The sequence below is a fragment of the Caretta caretta genome, chromosome 5 (genome assembly GCF_965140235.1).
Source record: "Caretta caretta isolate rCarCar2 chromosome 5, rCarCar1.hap1, whole genome shotgun sequence".
Taxonomy (NCBI): domain Eukaryota; kingdom Metazoa; phylum Chordata; order Testudines; family Cheloniidae; genus Caretta; species Caretta caretta.
In genome coordinates this window covers 73,376,609-73,389,349 of record NC_134210.1, presented here as the reverse complement: position 1 = coordinate 73,389,349, position 12,741 = coordinate 73,376,609, and the positions used below count along the sequence as shown (strand labels likewise).

The window sequence follows — 12,741 nt, the reverse complement described above, 5'->3', positions numbered from 1 at the left end:
AGTATAACCTATTAGACTGGTATCCACACTGCCCTTCCTCCTTATATACATTCTCCTACCCACAGCTGTACCCTTTCTTACTTTGTTTTCTTCCCTCTCAATGCTAAAATCCAGTGTGGAGATTACCTGGACATCTCCCAACCATCTCCCCCAAATTCCTAGTTTAAAGCTCTCTTAATCAGTTGTGCCAGCCTCCATCCTAGAAGTCTATTTCCTTCCCTACTCAGATGAGATCTGTCCTCTGTCCATGAATGCCTCCCAGTGGCCATACATCCCAAAGCCCTCCTTATAGCACCACTGCCTAAGCCATCTGTTGATAGTTATCCAAAGACCAGTAATGCTAAAGGCTAGCATCTTTTTAGTAGTGTGGTGCAGTCTTAGTTTTAGGAACGAGTCTAAATCCTAGTGTGGAACAGGGCCCCATAGCCTTCTAGCCCTGATGCAAGAATGGTACACAATGAGCCATACAGATAATGAAAAAACATTATAGACAATATGTTATCTAATAAGGAGGTATAAAAGTCTTTATCAGATTAAAAGGTGGTTGAAATTATTTCACTATTAGCACATCCATTTTTAAAGCATAAAAACTTAGTGATAAATGATGGTTACTTAAATGGCTTCTATCCTGTTGTATTCAAAATATTTCTCTCATTAAAGTAAATTAAATTCCTCTTTTAGCACTAGAAGAGCAATATAAAGCATCCCTATCCTGTGAAAGTAGTTTAATATTCTTGACCAGAGAAAGGCATTTCAAGTCACCCTTATTTCATTCTATATAAAAAGTGTTAGAAAATTTTCTAGTATCAGTTTGCTCTACATATTCTATAATCTGTTCATTACAGGCTTATCGGCAGTTGGCTATCAAGTTACCTGCACCTATAAAAAGGGAATACGATTCTTAAGGACAGCTCAGCTCTACATCCATTGGGCCTACCTGCCAACAACTGACCCCATGTATTAAAAACCTAATGGAATAGAATCCAATTCTTAATGTCAAGCTGGGTGAAATATCGGAGCAAAGGAATTTGTATGACTGTGAAGATTAAACTATATATAAAAATCTTCACTGAAGTCAGTCTGCATAATGCCCATGGGAGCAAATAATGTTGGCTGTTTTTTTTTAAATTATTACCTCCATTGTAAAAAGAAAAGGAGTACTTGTGGCACCTTAGAGACTAACCAATTTATTTGAGCATGAGCTTTCGTGAGCTACAGCTCACTTCATCGGATGCAACATTGTGGCTATCATTTTGGACAGTACTCCTGAGAGACCTCAAAAGCTAACAGAATTGGGCCAGACCAATATTTGGAAGGGAAACCTCAAAGGAAACACAAGGACATTGTATAGTAACTTGAAGCAGACACAAATGTTCTGGTTTGCTGTAGAATTCAGCACCCGTTTGCTACAGAAACCAGAGGTCCTTTCTTGTCAAAAAGGTAATGGTGACTTGTCCAGGGAAAGTCACAGGAGTGGCTAAGATAAATGGATCCCCCAGTAGATTCCTGCTCTGGATCTGTAAGTTCATCAAGTGAAGCAATGTCTGCACATTATTTAACATAATAAAATCCTCTTTAAAAAAACTAGCTAAAAGGAGCTTTTACTTCTCCCGAACTATAAATGTCACAACTCTAAAGCCCAATACCTCAGGACAGAGCAAGATGCCAGTGCTGCTAGACCCCGCTGGGAAGCTGGGAATGTCGCTTTCCTAATAGTATAAAGCTCTAGCATGAAACCCTGGTCCAGTTGAAGTCATTGGAAGTTTTGCCATTCGCTTCAGTGAGGCCAGGATTTCATGCTTGGTTTCTAGCCTTGCAAGGTAATGGGCTTTGAAGAGATGACCTCTTTGTGTACAGAACAGAAAAAACAACACTGGAATGACTGGTCTTGAACGAGGGCAATTTTGAGGGAGAATTACTACCGGTATATTTGGGGGAAGAGGAGGGACATTTTTCTAAGGTGGGGCAATTTTTTTTTTTTAAATAGCAAGTGTTTCAAAAGTGGCAAGGGTTTAGAAATATTAGAATAAATCCCAGGAATATGGATTGGCGGGTGGAAGGCAGGTGAGTAGGTCAAAAGTGTATGCTGAGTTTACCACATGGATAATCACTGCCAAGTGTATGGGGTATATAGGAACATATTTGTTGTACCAATAAAATAAAAACCAGCAGGATCTTATTAAAGGGAAAAACGCAAAATACCACATTTATTGTGAATACAGAAAGAATCATAGTAAGCAGTTAGTTATAGCTATAACATTCCATTCAATCTCATATTTATTCACACATTCATTCATACAACACACACACACACACACACACACACACACACACAGGTTCTGCAAGGTTGTTATCATAGTTACCAGCCTTAGAGTTGCTCATGCCAAGCCACTGGCCAGGTGGCCTGGACATGAGGAGGGAGCAGGGCCTTGTCAGATGCTCATCTGATGCTCCTGGAAGTTGGTTTGCAGAATCAGACCCCAAAGTTCTCACTTTTTAGAGTCTATTTTTATAGGAATTTCTTCCTATGCCAGTCTATGGGAATTGCTTCATCATGCTGTTGCTGAATCAATCAGCAGATAGCACATTCCTGACGGCTCCAAGATGTTATCTTGTTCTTTGGTTCTCCCATTCTTGAGGCTGTTGGGTGGATTCCAGTCTGCCCTCCGGGGGGTCCTCTGGTTATTTCCACTTGACGCCTTCTTCAGCCGATGGACACTGGATTCTTAGGCTGGCACCTCCCTGATCATTCAGTTATTATCCACACCAAGCATCCATCCACATACATCCTCTAGCTCTATTTTAATCACAATTGTTAATACAACAAAAGGGTGGGGAGTCTCTGGATGCTGTTTCTGTTGTTAGAGTATGGCTTTGAGTCTCTCTCTCTGTGAATTGCTTTGAGAATAGACTCTGTCTTAGAATGTACTAACACAATTAGCAGCTTGCAAGTTTCACACATAGAGGGAGAGAAACAGTACCAAAAACCAAGAGACCTCTTAATTAGTAATACCCTGGAATTTAAACTCTGGGGAATCAAACTCATTTGTGATTTTAATACAGAACTTCTTTAATATGATCCAACATATTGAGAGAGAGGAGGACACTATCAACCTGTGTGATTCTGACAGCTAAAATTACCTTATAAAACCAATACAAATTCTATGATGTGTTTCCCCACACTCAGCTTCCAAATCCTCTTGGTCCAGTGCATCTTTCTAGTCTGAAATGCTAACTCTTGCATACATGTGTCCCTGCCTTTACCCCCAAACAGAACTTCTACTGCACCCACTCTCACATTCACACTTGCAAACACATCAGAATAGATATAGGATGCGTAAAAACTGGACATGAGTATGCATTGTACCACAGGAATTACCAGGATCCAGATAATAAGACAAAAGGGTACACATTTCTCTGAAAGAGTGAGGGAAGGATAATGGGAGGGAGTGTTGTAAGTAGTTCAGCCTCAGGTCTATGAAACCTGGACCATATATAATCAGATGACATTAGAAGTATACAGGATTCAGTAGAGCCAAACCCAAATTCCTCTTTATCGTCTCTCTCACATTATAATAAGAACTTCCGGCAATTAACAAGAGAGGGGAAGAGGAGGCAGGTTGCAGTGTTACTTTTTAATCTGCTTTTTTAAATGACCAGCAATGACAATATCTACTATAGCAAAACAAGGGGTTTTAATGCAATATTACAGAATGACTGGAGTGCTCAGCCTACAAAGGAAGCTATTGTCCCTGGGGATGAAAAAAATATATATTTCTAGTCGGCATTAAAGCACCAGCCTCTGGTTTCAGACATATCACACCACTGACCACTTTCTCAATATAGATGGCAAATAATTTTATATTCTAATCCTTGATTGCACTAAAGGTTTAGTGTATATTCAATATCACACAAAGAAGAAAATGAGATTTTCTTCACGCCAGTGGCCTATGAACAAATTGATTATATTGCAACTACAGCTTGTTTACAATAAATGAAGGCAAACTCATTCACGTGCCTGGTAAAAGTTTCAAGGAACAACAATAGGGTTAACTATAGCGTTAGTTACAATAATTTGATTTGATCTGACTGTAAGGTATGGCATAGTCTGATTAATTACTCCAGTCCAGCATATAAGAGCCAAATAAAATCAAATACCAGACACAATCCAAACTACTGCTGCCATTAAATTAACTCTCCCCCCACTGCTGCCAAAGGGCAGGAGCCCATTTATCAAATTGAAACTTGAAGCTCATTTATTATAGCAGAAATGAACCTTCATTAAATTATATGGTAGTATCCAAATACACTCTCCTATTTTTGGATGGCAGTTTGTTTTTAAATATGTCAGGTCTTTCCTAGCTCAGCTGGGATCTGAGAAGGTGGCATGTCACTGATATACCTGAAGTTTAGTTAAAGGGAGTAATAACTGGGCTTCCCTGAAATACATTATATATGCCTCCTTGACTAAGTGACAAAATTATTTTGCTGTATTTTTTTTCATTCCAGTTACAAAGCAAACACTCTTGTAATGGAGAGTTTTCATGTCATGTGCCTGGCTCAAATCTACCTACCGTGGTACAGAACTAGCAATCATTTTAAGAAATATTTTTGACACTTTCAGAGGGCATCTAATTGGCCTGCCACCACCCTTTGGTAGGCTGGCTGGCGAGTTTATTACTTTTGTACCCATACTCCCCACAGCAACTCTGAGTGGACAAAAGGCTTACCTGTTCTTCAGTTCCTCAACACCACTTGAATTGCCCATATGTTCCACTGCACTTAATCCATTCATAGGGTCGGACATCCTGAATCATAGCACAGTATAGGTGATTTCACTGATGGTCTCCCTAGATAAAAATAATAGGCTCAGATCATTGGCTGTAACAGAGGAATACTCTGTTCAGCTGAGGAGAAGGTAGGGTACAAAAGCTGCTGCCTGTCCTAACCCTGGGGTTGCTCTGCATTTGATCATTATGCCAGCATCTTACCCCAGCCTGATTGCAGAGATGAAAGTCGCGGAGAAGTCACTATGGTCACTGTACAACACTGGATTCCCCTCCAGTGGCTGTTTAAAGCGGACTTTCAGGTAATTTTACACCAGTAGAGTCTTTTCACTGATTTTAATGCGAGTTGGGATGGGCCCTAAATGATCAGACGTAGCTGAGCGCTAGTCTTAGACCCGGTTTCTTTATTGCATTCAAGAGTTCCTGCAGCACCTGTTTAATTTCTCAGCATTAGAAATTATTAAAGAAATAGCAGCACACACAGATCTAAGCAAAGCTATAATCAAATGTCTGTAAGAGTTAAGACAGTAAGGAGAAGGCACAGGTCTTCAGAATTCAATTGAATTCTTCTTCAATGTTTCTAGATGTATGACAGAGGCTATTAAGAGAGATGATTTTCTCTGAAGTAAAGGATGAGGAAACTTCCTATTACCAGGCACACACAACTCATTTCTAAGTGGATTGGCTCAGACTACATATATCAGTGCAGTAATTTATCATTTTATAAATTATTTAAACTCTGTGTGAATGATAAACTACAAAACAACACAGACATGGTGAAATAATTCAGCTCATGGTGTCCAACCTGTTTTTAACCAAATGGGAAGGTCTACTTGTAATTCCATTCAGAATATTAAAAAAACAAAAAAAAAACAGGCGCACACAAAATATAAGGTCAGCATGCATACTTATCCCCTTATTTTCCTAAATTATTATAAACTATTAGAATAAAAGATTGAACTCTCTTTAAAGATTATTTGTCAAAAAAAATCCAGGGGTTCTCAAGCATTTTCCATAGCATGGACTACATCTTAATAAAGAGATTGTCTCTTGAACACTTCCCCTCCCCTTCTGGATTGTGTGGGCCATCTACCAGCAATCAGAGAATCGCCCTGTGGCAAATGCAACTGTTTCTTAGATGAAAGAGTAGAACTGGGCACGTATTTATGCATTTTAAGCCATCTTGTAATTCATTTAAGCAGCTAGAAATAGAGCGCGCCAAGCACCATGCAACCAGCAAGCTCTCCATAGATCAAAGTTAGGTAAGCTCTGCACTGCAAGTATCCTGAGAGAAAAAAAAAAAAAAAGAGACACTCCTCTCAGAGGTGGCCATATACAGTAAAATTACTCCAGTCCTCTGGGATGATATTGGGGATGCGTGAGCATGCGTCCAGTTGTAGGGCTGAGCATACCTTCTTTTGCAGAGCTTGCAAAGCTTCCAACATTGCCTATGGAAAGATCAGAACTGTAGCCAATCTTCTTCATATATGATGCATTCTGGGCCAGATTCATAAAGGGACTGAAGTGCCACTGCAATCCACAAAACAGCGGTTTGCCTGCCACTTACTCTTGTACGTACCGAAAATTCTATGGTAGAAGTCCCCTAGGTGCCCGAGTTACTGCTTCTGGGCACACACACTGTTGCCTCAGGCAGGCACCCAGACACCTCTCTCTCATGTAAGCCCCAGTGTGATCTTCAAACCCAGGGAAGACACCCAATTTGGCTCTACAGGAAGATAGGTGGGGCAAGGCCTAAGCATGTTCAGAGCACATTTAACTCCACACAAAACATCTTGGTGGGGGGTGGGGGGGAGAGGCGTGTGAGGGTCAGCTATGGAAGTGGGGACTCCTGTATAACCTCTAGTCCATTAATTAGGGTACTCCAGAATTAGGTGGGAGACTCCCAGTTCTGTTTCCCCTCTGCCTGAGAAGGGATCTGAACACCTCTCACATAAGTGCCCTAACCACTGGACAATAGCATATTCTGATATGGGTCTCTTTTGTTGAAGCTGTTCCACTTTGGCCTAAATAATTACACATTATTTAGGCCAGTCACTGAGAATATACTTGCACCACTCCTGAGCTTTTGCCCAGTTCCACTCGATGCAGTGCCTGAGGAATGAGTAGGCAAAGGAATAATGTAGGCTGTACACCTTGGGGATGTTCTAACCCATATCCAGCTGATGATAGCTGCTTGGGAGCCATTTTGTCAGTTAGGGATTGCCAGAACCCAGCAGCACTCTCAGCACCCCCTACTAGGGTTGCCAACCGAACTCCCTAGCCCTGCCTCTTCCAGAGGCCCCACCCCATCGCCAAGGCCCAGCTCCCCCCCGACTCATGACATTTCCACTCCCTTGGTGCCTTGCTCTCCCCGACCCTCACTCACTTTCACTGGGCTGGGGCATGGGGTTGGGATGAGGGTTTAATTGAGGTTGTGGGCTCTGGGATATGGCCAGAAATGAGGGGTTCAGGGTGCAGGAGAGAGAGCTCCAGGCTGGGGCAGGAAGTTGGAGTGTAGGAGGGGGTGAGGGTTTTGGGGTACAGGAGGGGGCTCCAGGCTGGGAGGTGGGGCCAAGAGATTTGGAGTGCAGGAGGGGGCTGAGGCAGGGGGTTGGGGTGTGGAAGGACGTAAGGGTTTGGGCTCTGGGATGGGGTGCGGGATGAGGGTTTGGGGTACAGGAGGGGGCTTCAGATTTGTGGGGGGCTCAGGGCTCGGGTGGGGGCACGGGCTTACCTCCAGCAGCTCCCAGTCAGCCATGCTGCAGGGCTGCAAGCTGCTTGCCTGTCCTGGAACCATAATGCACCCCTGCAGCAGCCAGAAGATCTGGCTCCTAGGTGGGTGCAGGGGGGCAGGGAGCAGGAGGCTCCACGCACTGCTCTTGCCCGCAGGCACTGCCCTGAAAAGGGCAGTTGGAACCAAGAGTCAGAGCAGGGCCAAAGCCAGGAGTTCTGGAGCAGGAAGCAGGAATGGTTGAGGCCACTACAGGAGAGCTGCATTGTTGCTTGGACTCCTGGTTTGATTTGGACTTCTGACCTGGAACCTGACAGACTCTGACCCTAGATATCAACCCTGGCCTGGAATCTGAGTACGAACTCCTCCACTACTCAGGCCTCAGGTTTGATCCTCGATCCTGACTGCCATTGACAGGAGACTGACAATTTACCTGGGCACTTCCTGGAATGCCCCTTGGCCTTATATAGGGCAGAGAGCCAATCAGGAGCTATGAGGCTGCCGCCTGTCAGATCCCTTGAGGCAGTACTTCTCACAATCTGTGTCCACAGAAGGTTATGGGTAGTGAAGTGCAAGCTGGTTATAGTGGCTGCAGGGTAGCAGCTCTGCAGACCCACTAGGCCTTACATTTGGAAAGTAAGCTTTGACTGTATAAACTGATGCACTGCTGTCCAGTCTAGTTGAGTGCACAGAAAAGTTAATAATAAAACCAAGAGTTTGTAATGATACAAAGACTTTACAGCCATGGCTTCATGGTCATTGGTGGGAATAAAAATCAGGACTCACTGCTCCTAAACACTGTTCCTCACAGCTTGGTTTACATGAAAATCTCTATCAGTGCCCTCCTGCTACTGTCACTGAGAAAGGGAGCTGGGAAGAGGGCTAAAGCTCTTACTGTTGTTGGCAGAAATGAAATGAGATCTAGTTGGCAAAGCTGAGCGAAAAGGGAAGCTTTTACGAAGACAGCTCTCATTGCCATTACCCCACCCAGTCCCCTGCTCTTTAATGAGATCTCATGATAACTGCACCTCTTCGGTGCACCTCTATAGCTTTAGTCCCAGATATGAGGAGCAAAACAGCATGGCCTCAAACTTCCTGTTCCTGGGAGGTGTGCCAAGGGGCAGAGCAAGGGGCTGTCCCACGGAAAGGCAAGCTGGCAAACATCTATAGTTTCCCCACATCTGGGTACTGTGCTGCATGGAGCAAGGGTCATGGCAGTGACTCTCGAAGGAGTCACCAATGAACAGTACGGGAGAGGCACTGTGGCAGCCTTTTAAAGGCCTCCTTACCTCAGTCAAGGTTACCAAGTTAGTCTCTTTACATTGATCAGCAAATATGACCCTCTTCCCATCTCCCTTCCTTAGTAGGAAGGGAGTAACACTGTCTTGCCAATTGTAAGGCCTGTAAATCTTGTCCCGGGGTATTACTGCACATGGGATAACATGGTTTTTCCCACATTGGTCTGCACAGACCAGGGTATCGCTGAGAAAAGTAATCAGCAAACCTAGCTGCTCTCCACGCCTCCATTAGTGAAGACTAATAATTATACTTTAACCTTTCCTTGTTTCTGCCATCCAAAAATCTCAAAGCACTTTACAAAAAAGTGTGCATTAAGCCTCGCAAAACACCTCAGAGGTAAAGCAATATGATTAGACCCATTCTTCAGCTCAGAAAATGAAGGTGCATTAAGAGGCTGGATGAAATTTTTCCTAAACTCTTAAGTAACTAAGAAGAACAAGTCCCATTGAAATCCTATCCTAAGTACTAAGGTCACATATGTGATCTGGGTTCTATTCATGGCTTTGCAGCAAATTTGCTGACTTCCAGTCCAATGTATTAGCCATAATATAATTATTTTCTTCATTCCTGCAGATTTCATGGATCAATTGTGCTATACAAAAAGTTAAAAAGGAAGGAGAAATAAATGTCCATCAATGACACACAGTGGAAAACTAAAAGAGAGCTAAGCTATTTCTGCCTTTTAAATTCAGAATTATGTTTGCTTTCTTAATATTCTCTGTACATTGTGCTCCCTGTGGAAAGGATATTCAGCTGCAATGAACAGTAAGTAATACATTATCAGAGCAAGAGGAGGAGTGGGACGCAGGGCTTATATATTCTAGAGCTATAACTAGTTTTGTGAAAACCTTGCTTGTTGGAAAAGCTAAGCACAACATTTTCAGATTATAGTTGAAGTGAAATTGCACTGGGCTCCCAATACATTTGTTTTTAAAAGTCCAGGTAATATTTCTGGTACCAGCTTGAGGAATTTCCAGCCCTAGAATATGTAGTAAATGTGCCATACTTGATGGGATGTTTTTCCAGTTAAGTATTTTATACCATATCATTATGACAGGCCATGACATTGTTTCCTCATTCCTTCATATCCCCCCTCCCCTCCATCAATGAGGGAATTCCTTTCTTCATTCCTATAGAGGTGCATTAATCCCATATGCTTATGCTGATCTGCAAACTGTGCCAGTCATTCGTTTCTCGTTATATCATAAAATTTTGCTTCTATTGCTTCTTTTTAATTGCCATGCAAAATATGACTAACTATGCAAAATCTTGAGAATCCAATTAAAAAATAAATTCTTGACATTAAGAGTGTTTACTTTGGCTGTGACTTAAGATTTTGCAATGTGCCAGTCGTATTTTAACATAATGCCATTGGAACAACAATTTGAACCATATTTAACAAAAACAGCAATATACTGCCAGACAACTACTACTTAAATAATCTTTGGAATACAGATTAATTCAAACCAAGACCCTAAATCCAAGTACCCCAAGTTGGTTTTACTGGTGAGGAAAGAATAAGTGTTTCATAATTTTACCAAACAGCCAAACTTTTCTGTCACTGTAATTGACCACTCTGGATTCAAACTCGCCTCACCCAAACCCCCTATGCGTATGTATCAGTTCTAATTACTGCAGCCCAGGGCCATTTCTATTTTGCAATAACCACTGCAGTTCTACATGGGATCCCACATTAGTGCTGCTACAGTTAGTCCATGTTAATGATGCACAGTATGCTGTTACTAGCATGCTTTCATTCTATAGCATATGCCTTTGTCTCTGCAGTACTTTTCTTCCACAATGAATTTCTACCTTATAAATTATATAGTTGAAATCAAAGTTAAGTGGCAATGAATATTTTGCCAGTGTGTAGCCAATTACTTCAAACAAACATTTTTGCCCAGAGCAGCTGTTGATCATGTATATAGAAGTTGTATGCAAAACCCATAAAAACAAAACAAAAAAAAACCCTGCCCCAAACGATGGGCTGTGTTTGGGAATGATCTGTTTGCCAAGCACAGCAGTTTGCAGTGGGCAAACACAGCCTGTTTCAGAAGCTGTCAAAAATCAGAGCTGAAGATTTCAGGAACACAGAGGGAATAATTCATCCTCTAAATGAGGAAAGATCACCTTCACATTACAGGCACTGCTTAACTTTTATTGCTCTACATCCCTCTGTTTTACAATAGTGAGACCAACTTCCTCATCTTCATTCCCATTGTATTTCAAATATGTACAAGAATCATGATTAAGATAACAGGCCCATTTATCAGATCTTTTAGTGGCACTGCTCAAGTTATATGGTTTACAGGATCAGATCCAAATAAAGATCTAAAACCACATGAAACTGTCTGCAGTTCTGTTTTTTTAATACAGAGAGACTCACGTTAAAAACTATTATGCTTAGGGGAACTGGCCATGTGAAAAATATTTGCCTTTAGCTTCTATCATATATATTGCTAACTGTATTAAAGCACAATCTTGCTTTCCTTACACATCCATTATGGGGGAGAGAGTTTGGGAGTACAAGGCAAGTTTACATAGCGTGCAAAGAATGCAGATCTTGACTCCAAGCCTTTAACTTATTTGTTATTTCTCACACCTACTATCTTATTTGTTTTAACATTTTATTCATTTCACAACAGAAATATACAAAACTAAGCAGAATAATGTTACAAATAGTCACGGGGCAGGAGATGTCTCTTTGTTTTCATTCTCTAGATTGGAAGCAGTATTTAAAAAATGCATTTTGTTTAATTTAGGTAAATCGGGACATTTCCCTAACACCAGAATATTGGGAAATAAATCTGTAATCACAGCAAAAATATTTCAGTTTTGGATCGTCCCTGAAAAATTGTGGATACCATGGCATTTCCTCTAGCTTTTAGTTACGTGCCTGTTTTTCCCCCATTGCAAGACTTGTAGGAAAAAAATCTCATATCATTGTCTTGATTTACTGAAATTACAGAAAGATGGATCCCTGTTTGGATTCCTTATGGCTGCAGGCAATAAATTTATCGCATCACAGTGGGGCAAATTCTGCCCCATCACTACAGGTGAGCTTCAAAGAGCCCCAAATGCGGCAGAACTCTTGAGGTCCCACTGTGCCCTGGTGGGGGAGTGAGCAGCACGACATAAGAGAAATTCAGAGTGGGGGCAGGGGGAGAGAACACATGACTTATTTATAACAATAGCATGTTGACTCATCTTAATGCATACATCTTGCTGCGTTATTCTTGCTCATGTGTCTGACAATCTGGGTTATACTGTTAACGTAAGAAAATATTGTAACAGCAACAATTCTGTTTACATTTAATATAAAATCAGTAACAACAAAGTGCATTTTAGAAATAGAGGGCTGTATCTTCTTCCTGAGATGTACTATACAAACAATAAAGGTCACTGAGTCCTTTCATCTACTTGATGTCAATTCTTTTAAAAAAAAATTCACTATAGCAATACTGTAATTCATGGTAAATAAAAATGAAGGCATTTTCACTTTGACACCTGGGGAAAAATTAGCAGCTCACAAAACAGGAACAAAAAAGAGGGTAACACTTTGTTGCAGTGGCAAGGTTGATAGGGGCAATATATTATTCATTAATATATATGTTGAACAACACGAAAGATCTGACTTCATCACTCAAGACCATATGCATTCTCTTATAATGAAATTCCTCTTTAACTCACCCTTATTATTAACTGTGATCTTACATTTCTGACATGCTGCAAGAGCTACATTAGACATAACAAAGGGGATATTTCAAAGGGAAAATGCCACGAGTCATGTTCTTCTCCACAGAGCTCTAAAAATATTTTTTAAACAATGATAATTTTATTTTTTCTTCCCCCTCAGTTCAGAAAAAGCTCCAGGTACATGGAAAAAAAAATAAAGCATACAGGAGCTTCACAATGTATTTAAAG

The 12,741-nt window shown here is 41.3% G+C and overlaps 1 long non-coding RNA gene across 2 annotated transcripts in view; it reads right to left on the bottom strand.

Moving 5' to 3' along the window:
* LOC125637198 (uncharacterized) overlaps window positions 1-12,741 on the bottom strand; it is a 211,970-nt gene that overhangs the window by 16,081 nt on the left and 183,148 nt on the right. For both annotated transcript variants that reach the window (XR_012668492.1, XR_007356855.2), the window contains one exon: window positions 4,731-4,850. This is a non-coding gene — a long non-coding RNA (uncharacterized LOC125637198). The remainder of the gene's footprint in view (window positions 1-4,730; window positions 4,851-12,741) is intronic.